Below are 6,271 nucleotides of genomic sequence, written 5' to 3' on the forward strand. Positions count from 1 at the left end.
GTAATTAAATATGTTTTCTTTTAGGAAATGAGGAGGAATGGAGAGAGGAGAGTTGCTTTTCATTTTGAGTTCATTAATGCTATTTAATATTTTGTTAACCTGATTCATTTCTTAGATTGAGGCTAAAAGATCATAATCTAAGGGATTAAAATGTTTCATAAAAGCAATATTGATTTTGAAGAGATGTGTATCAGATTTATAGAATGCATAACTCTGTCTGCTACACTCTGACAAGGAAAGTCAACGAAAACAAAATCTGAATTCCTATGTGAGTCAGAGTTAGGTAGAGCAAGCTACTTCAGGAATTTTAAGCTGGAGTGAGTTATTGCAGGGGAACGGGTGCCTCCAATTTCCAGAGAAGACTGAAAGAGAAGGCTTCAGACTGGACCTCCCAGAAATACTCGCACAGCATTTCAGTCCTGTCCCACTCTGTGAGTGATGTAATGAGGCCGCTGATAGTCTGTGCCAAAATTAAGGCTCTACTGCCTCTCATAACCCAGGAAGATTGAGGACGTGTACCAGAAAGTTGGCCCTTTTTCCACGGCTGCATCAAGACTGTTTCTTACACCAGGAAGATTGGTGATGGACAGTGGAACACTAACTCAACTTTGCCAATAACAAGAATAGACTTCTGGGCTTCCCTGGTGGCTCAGACAGTAAAGAACCTCCCTGCAAAGCAGGAGACTTGGGCTTGATTTCTGGATTGGGAAGATACCCTGGAGAAGGGAATGGCTACTCACTCCAGTATTGTTGCCCGGAGAATCCCATGGACAGAGGAGACTGGCGGGCTATTCCTAGGAGTCTGGAATAAATGCTAAAAGCAGGATATACAATGTAATATGAAAATCTTAAATAATTAAATGTCATTAAATATGTGAAGAAAAAAAAATGATCAAGCTGGTATTTAAGAGGTTGATATGTCAATCTTGAAAATGAACAATATGTCACACTTCTAATTGTTCCAGAAATGGTAGGGTCTGGAAGAAACATCCAATTAAGTGATTTCCACTGATGGATTTTAGAACTTGTTAAGAAATAAAGTGCAATTGAGTGTTGCATTGGCTTTTGAACCCATCCTCAGCCTCAGGAAACTTGACTCCACTTGTCACAGAAGTGCAGGGCCCAGCCAGGCTTAACAAAGAGAAACGTCTGCCTCATCTAAGTTGAAGTCCAGCTGCAGGGCTGACTTTAAGATGCCAGCCTTGAATCTTTTACCAAATATTTGCCCATGGAATTGACTCTGTTACCTTTCTTTATGGCAGCACCAGTAAAGAGATGGAGAAGTGTCAATACAAAATGCCAGTAACTCCCATTCATGTGAAAACAATGAAGAATGGAAAATAGATTTTTGCTCCCTCAACAAGTATATAGTAATAGAGAAGAAAGGTGGTAGCAATATCTGAATAGATAATGAGTGAGAAATGTCTAGAATTAAAAAGGCATGCATCTCCAGAACTTGGAGGCAGAAACAATTCTATGTATAAATAATTAATTCTATGTATTTTAGCAAGCGTCGGAACACTAAATACAGAAATCTGAAAAACTGCCAGCGTGGAAAAACTAATTTCTCATAAGAAATGGCTATTAGTCTGGTCATTTTCACAACAAGAGCCAGAAAATCCTTAAAAAATAGTAACAATGTTGTTGAGAGGCAAAAACAAACAAAAATAAGGGAAAAAACCTCTCAATTTAGATCCAAGTATACATTGACTGGAGAAGGAAATGGCAACCCACTCCAGTGTTCTTGCCTGAAGAATCCCAGGGACAGGAAGCCTGGTGGGCTGCCGTCTATGGGGTCGCACAGAGTCGGACACGACTGAAGCAACTTAGCAGCAGTAGCAGCATACATTGACTATATCAAGAGATTGCATTTACAGACAACTGAGTCTTATGACTCGATTCAAAAAAAAAAAAAATTATTTAGCCTTTACCCATCATGATACAAACTAGGCACTAAAAATGAATAAAATGAAAGCCGGCTTGCCATTCCTGATTGTTTTCACAACGATGAGAGACATTGGCATTTCACATTGCCTCTTCTCCATCCCCTTACTGACACTACCCTAAAGAAATACCTGTTATATGCAAGCATTGAAGGAATTAAGTTAAATACAAGCAGCAAATAATAATGCATGAAGTGCCAAAATATTTGGTGTAACTAGCTAGGTATGGAGAAGGCAATGGCACCCCACTCCAGTACTCTTGCCTGGAAAATCCAATGTATGGAGGAGCCTGGTAGGCTGCAGTCCATGGAGTCGCTAGGAGTCGGACACGACTGAGTGACTTCACTTTCACTTTTCACTTTCATGCATTGGAGAAGGAAATGGCAACCCACTCCAGTATTCTTGCCTGGAGAATCCCAGGGATGGGGGAGCCTGGTGAGCTGCCGTCTCTGGGGTCGCACAGAGTCGGACACGACTGAAGCGACTTAGCAGCAGTAGCAGCAGCAACAGCTAGGTATAGAAAAGACACAAAAAAGATTGATAAACAATTAAAATGCAGCAGTTTTGGAAAGATCCAGGGAAAAGTATGTCTCTATGTAGGAATTAAATAATGCCCAGAAGTTAGGAAGGTCAACAAAGGATATGGTTAAAGTAATTTAACTCAAAAATTATTTAAAAGAAATATATCCAGAGACATTGCAGGCAGTTTACTAGGTCTAGGACATAGTAGTGGTGAGAGATGAAGATAAGAGGATCAGCTATGAGGTAGAAAGAGTTGACTAACACAGTTTTAAAAAGCTTTGAAAATTATGCTGATATTTCTATTATCATTCCATATTGTTGTTCAGTTGCTCGGTCATGTCGGACTCTCTGCAACCCCATGGACTGCAGCACACTAGGCTTCCCTGTCCTTTACCATCTCCTAGAGTTTGCTCAAACTCATGTCCATTGAGTTGGTGATGCCATCCAACCACCTCCTCCTCTGTCATCCCCTTCTCCTCCCACCTTCAATCTTTCCCAGCATCAGGATCTTTTCCAATGAGTCAGCTTTTTGCATCAGGTGGCCAAAGTATTGGAGTATCATTCCATATAGGAGTAAATAAAGTAAATGGATACATGCTGGATGCTATATATTTGTTCCAGAAACAATGGGAGTAAGACTTTTATCTCCATTCTCAACTGATTTTTAGCTCTTCCACAAGAGAACTATTAATATTACTGAACACAGGTTCCTGGGTCTGACACAGAGTGAGGTCAAACAATACTGAAACACTGGTGTCTGAGCAGAGAAAGGTTTAATTGCAGGGACATGTGAGGAGAACTGGGGGCTTATGCTCCCTCAAAACCCCACAATCCAAAGGGTTTCAGCAAAGCATTTTTAAAGGCAAGGTGAGGGAGGGTCAAGGTTGGTTGCAGACTTCCTGGTGTAGAAATTCTTTGTTCTTACAGCTATCCAGGTAGGTCAGAGCATCCTGTTCCTATAAACCTCCAAGAAGACAAATGTTATTCTCTATTCTGCAAATGTTTATCTCTATATGAATGGACAGTATAGCACTTAAAGGTCAGAGCCTTGAGAATGGGCTATCCTGTGTATTTCAGGCTATAGGCAACAATCTTCACTCAAAGCAAAAACAATAGAATACAAAGGCGAAAGTAAAAGAAGCAGACTTAATATGAAGTCAGATCTGTTCTTCTCCATTGCATTATGTTTCACAGAAGTCAGAAAGACCGCAATTAAAATTTTCAAGTAGGGACATTTGCTTTTTATGAACTCTGGTCTTCAAATCTTATTACATCCTTTATTCTGACTTTGGACACTTTCCAACCACTGGGGCTTGAGTTGAGCTGGACATGTTTCTGGGGTTTGAGGAAATAGCCTATTGCTCTGCCTGATTGATGGAGGAAATAAACAGAAGGCAATTTGTTCTTTCCTTGGAGAGCCAGACAGTAGCCACCATAATGTTCAATTTAAGATGAGGGAGATGTCAGGGGCAGGACAATGGATGGCGAGGGCCACCAGCTTTCCCAATGGCAGGAGGGAAATTGTAAAAACACTTACTGCTCATTTGCTGTGAAACCAGAAAAGCCATTTTCCCTTCTGCCATTGATATGCATCTGTCTTTTTGAATAAGGTCAAATACATGCATTAATGATTATGTCATTTGTGGGGTTTTTTTCTGGCTAATGTTTCTATATTTAATGAAGGATATGTCATGATCTTTTTAACCTTGTATCTTACTTGAAGTTAAAATTTGTCCCACCTTTGGGCTATGTATTCCAGATAATAACATTCACCAACATTATTAACTGTTAACAATGTGTGAGGCACTTTCTAAGCTGCTAAATGAATTAAATCATTTAATTATCACAACAGTTCACTGAAACTCTTAATATAAACAGTTTGCAGAAGAAAACACACACAGTCAGAATGATACCTGCAGTGATTAATTTCCCTAAGGTGGTTATGCCATTATGGGTGTTCTGTCTTAAGAGCTTGTGCATTTGAGGACAAAATCTTGTTGCTTTTTAAAAGGTTAGAATCTAAAGATACCTTTTAGCATAGCTAGTGGAACAAAAACATTTTAATGTCTGCAGTCTTTAGATGGTTACAAAACTTGTTGGTAGCAAAGCCAGGAATAGAATCCATGTTTCAATCCTGAATTGACAGCTCTTTACTTTGCTTGATATTACAAGACCCTTGAGAGTTCCTTAGACAGCAAGGAGATCAAACCAGTCAATCCTAAAGATCCAATACTGTGACCACCTGATGTGAAGAACTGACTCATTCAAAAAGAACCTGATACTGGGAAAGACTGAAGGCAGGAGGAGATGGTTGGATGGCATCACCAACTTGATGGACATGAGTTTGAACAACCTCTGGGAGTTGGTGATAGACAGGGAAGCAGTTAATACGGTCAAAAAGAGTCAGACACAACTGAGTGACTGAACTGAACTGAATAAGTGTATGCATTCATGAACATATACACACATACAAGTATTTAATGAAGCTGTTTATACATGACCTGGTGGCTCAGACGGTAAAGTGTCTGCCTGCAATGCAGGAGACCTGGGTTTGATTGTGGGGTCGGTAAGATCCCCTGGAGAAGGAAATGGCAATCCACTCCAGCACTCTTGCCTGGAAAATCCCATGAACGGAGGAGCCTGATAGGCTACAGTCCATGGGGTCGCAAAGAGTCGGACATGACTGAGCGACTTCACATCACTTCACTTTACATAGATTGGAAATATATAGTAGGCATGAAACTTGATAATGTTTTTCCTTAAGAAAAATAATAGAATTATTTTATTAGTGTATTCATTGAGTATTTCAAAAACAATGAGATAAACATGATATAAAAGATCTGGGAAAAGTGGCATTGTAATTGTGAGAAATGCAATTTAGAAAATGACAAATCCTTATTTATGGACTGTATCAGTAAACAGTATATAAGTACAGGCTCTGTGTACTCACACAAACTCACAGATATGCTTGTACACAAACATACAAGCAAATATATGTAAAACCTAGATATAAGTGTACTCATATATGCATATGCTAATATGATACATATGTATCAGATACATATGTATCTATTTGTATACATTAATTTATTTAGCTAGTTATAGTCCATCTTGTGGTAATGTGGGAATATATGTGTGTGTTTGTATATATTTATGCACATGTATGCTTGTGAATGTTTATGCATATGTGCATTTGTGTGTATATATATATATATATGTACATATTTAATTGGCAGAAGATTTATTGAGGATCTGCATTCTCTTTAGAAACAGTGTTTGTCTACATTTAAGGCATGTGCAGTGAGGCAAGAAAGAGTAAAGGTTTTTGTAATTAGATGGGCGTGCATTCACTTCCTGATTCTTTAATTCTATCACCTTAGAAAAGTCATCTAACCAGTGTCTGTTTTCTTCATTTGTAAAATGATGACGTTAATCCCTACACTCTTGTGTTGGTTTTCATTGACAACCATGCAAGGAGATACATATCGTAGAAATAAATAATAGAATGCAAATAATATACATGTAACATATATTCAAAATAATTGAAAGCTTAGCCCAATCATGCCTTTGGGAAAAGATATTCTATATTTGTTGATTGCTTATCTTTAGATATTTGCCTCCAGTTTACTCACACATCCACCTTTTAGAAATATGTTTCTTCCTTTTCAGTATATTCTAAATAATTCATGATAGAAAGACTTCCACACCTATAGGTACTTATGTTTATATGAGACAAAAATAATTTAAAATAAGAGGCAGAACAATAATGATAAAAGTTAATCATAATTTAATAACAGACAAGTATT

This window comes from Bos javanicus, chromosome 11, assembly GCF_032452875.1.
Source record: "Bos javanicus breed banteng chromosome 11, ARS-OSU_banteng_1.0, whole genome shotgun sequence".
NCBI lineage: Eukaryota > Metazoa > Chordata > Mammalia > Artiodactyla > Bovidae > Bos > Bos javanicus.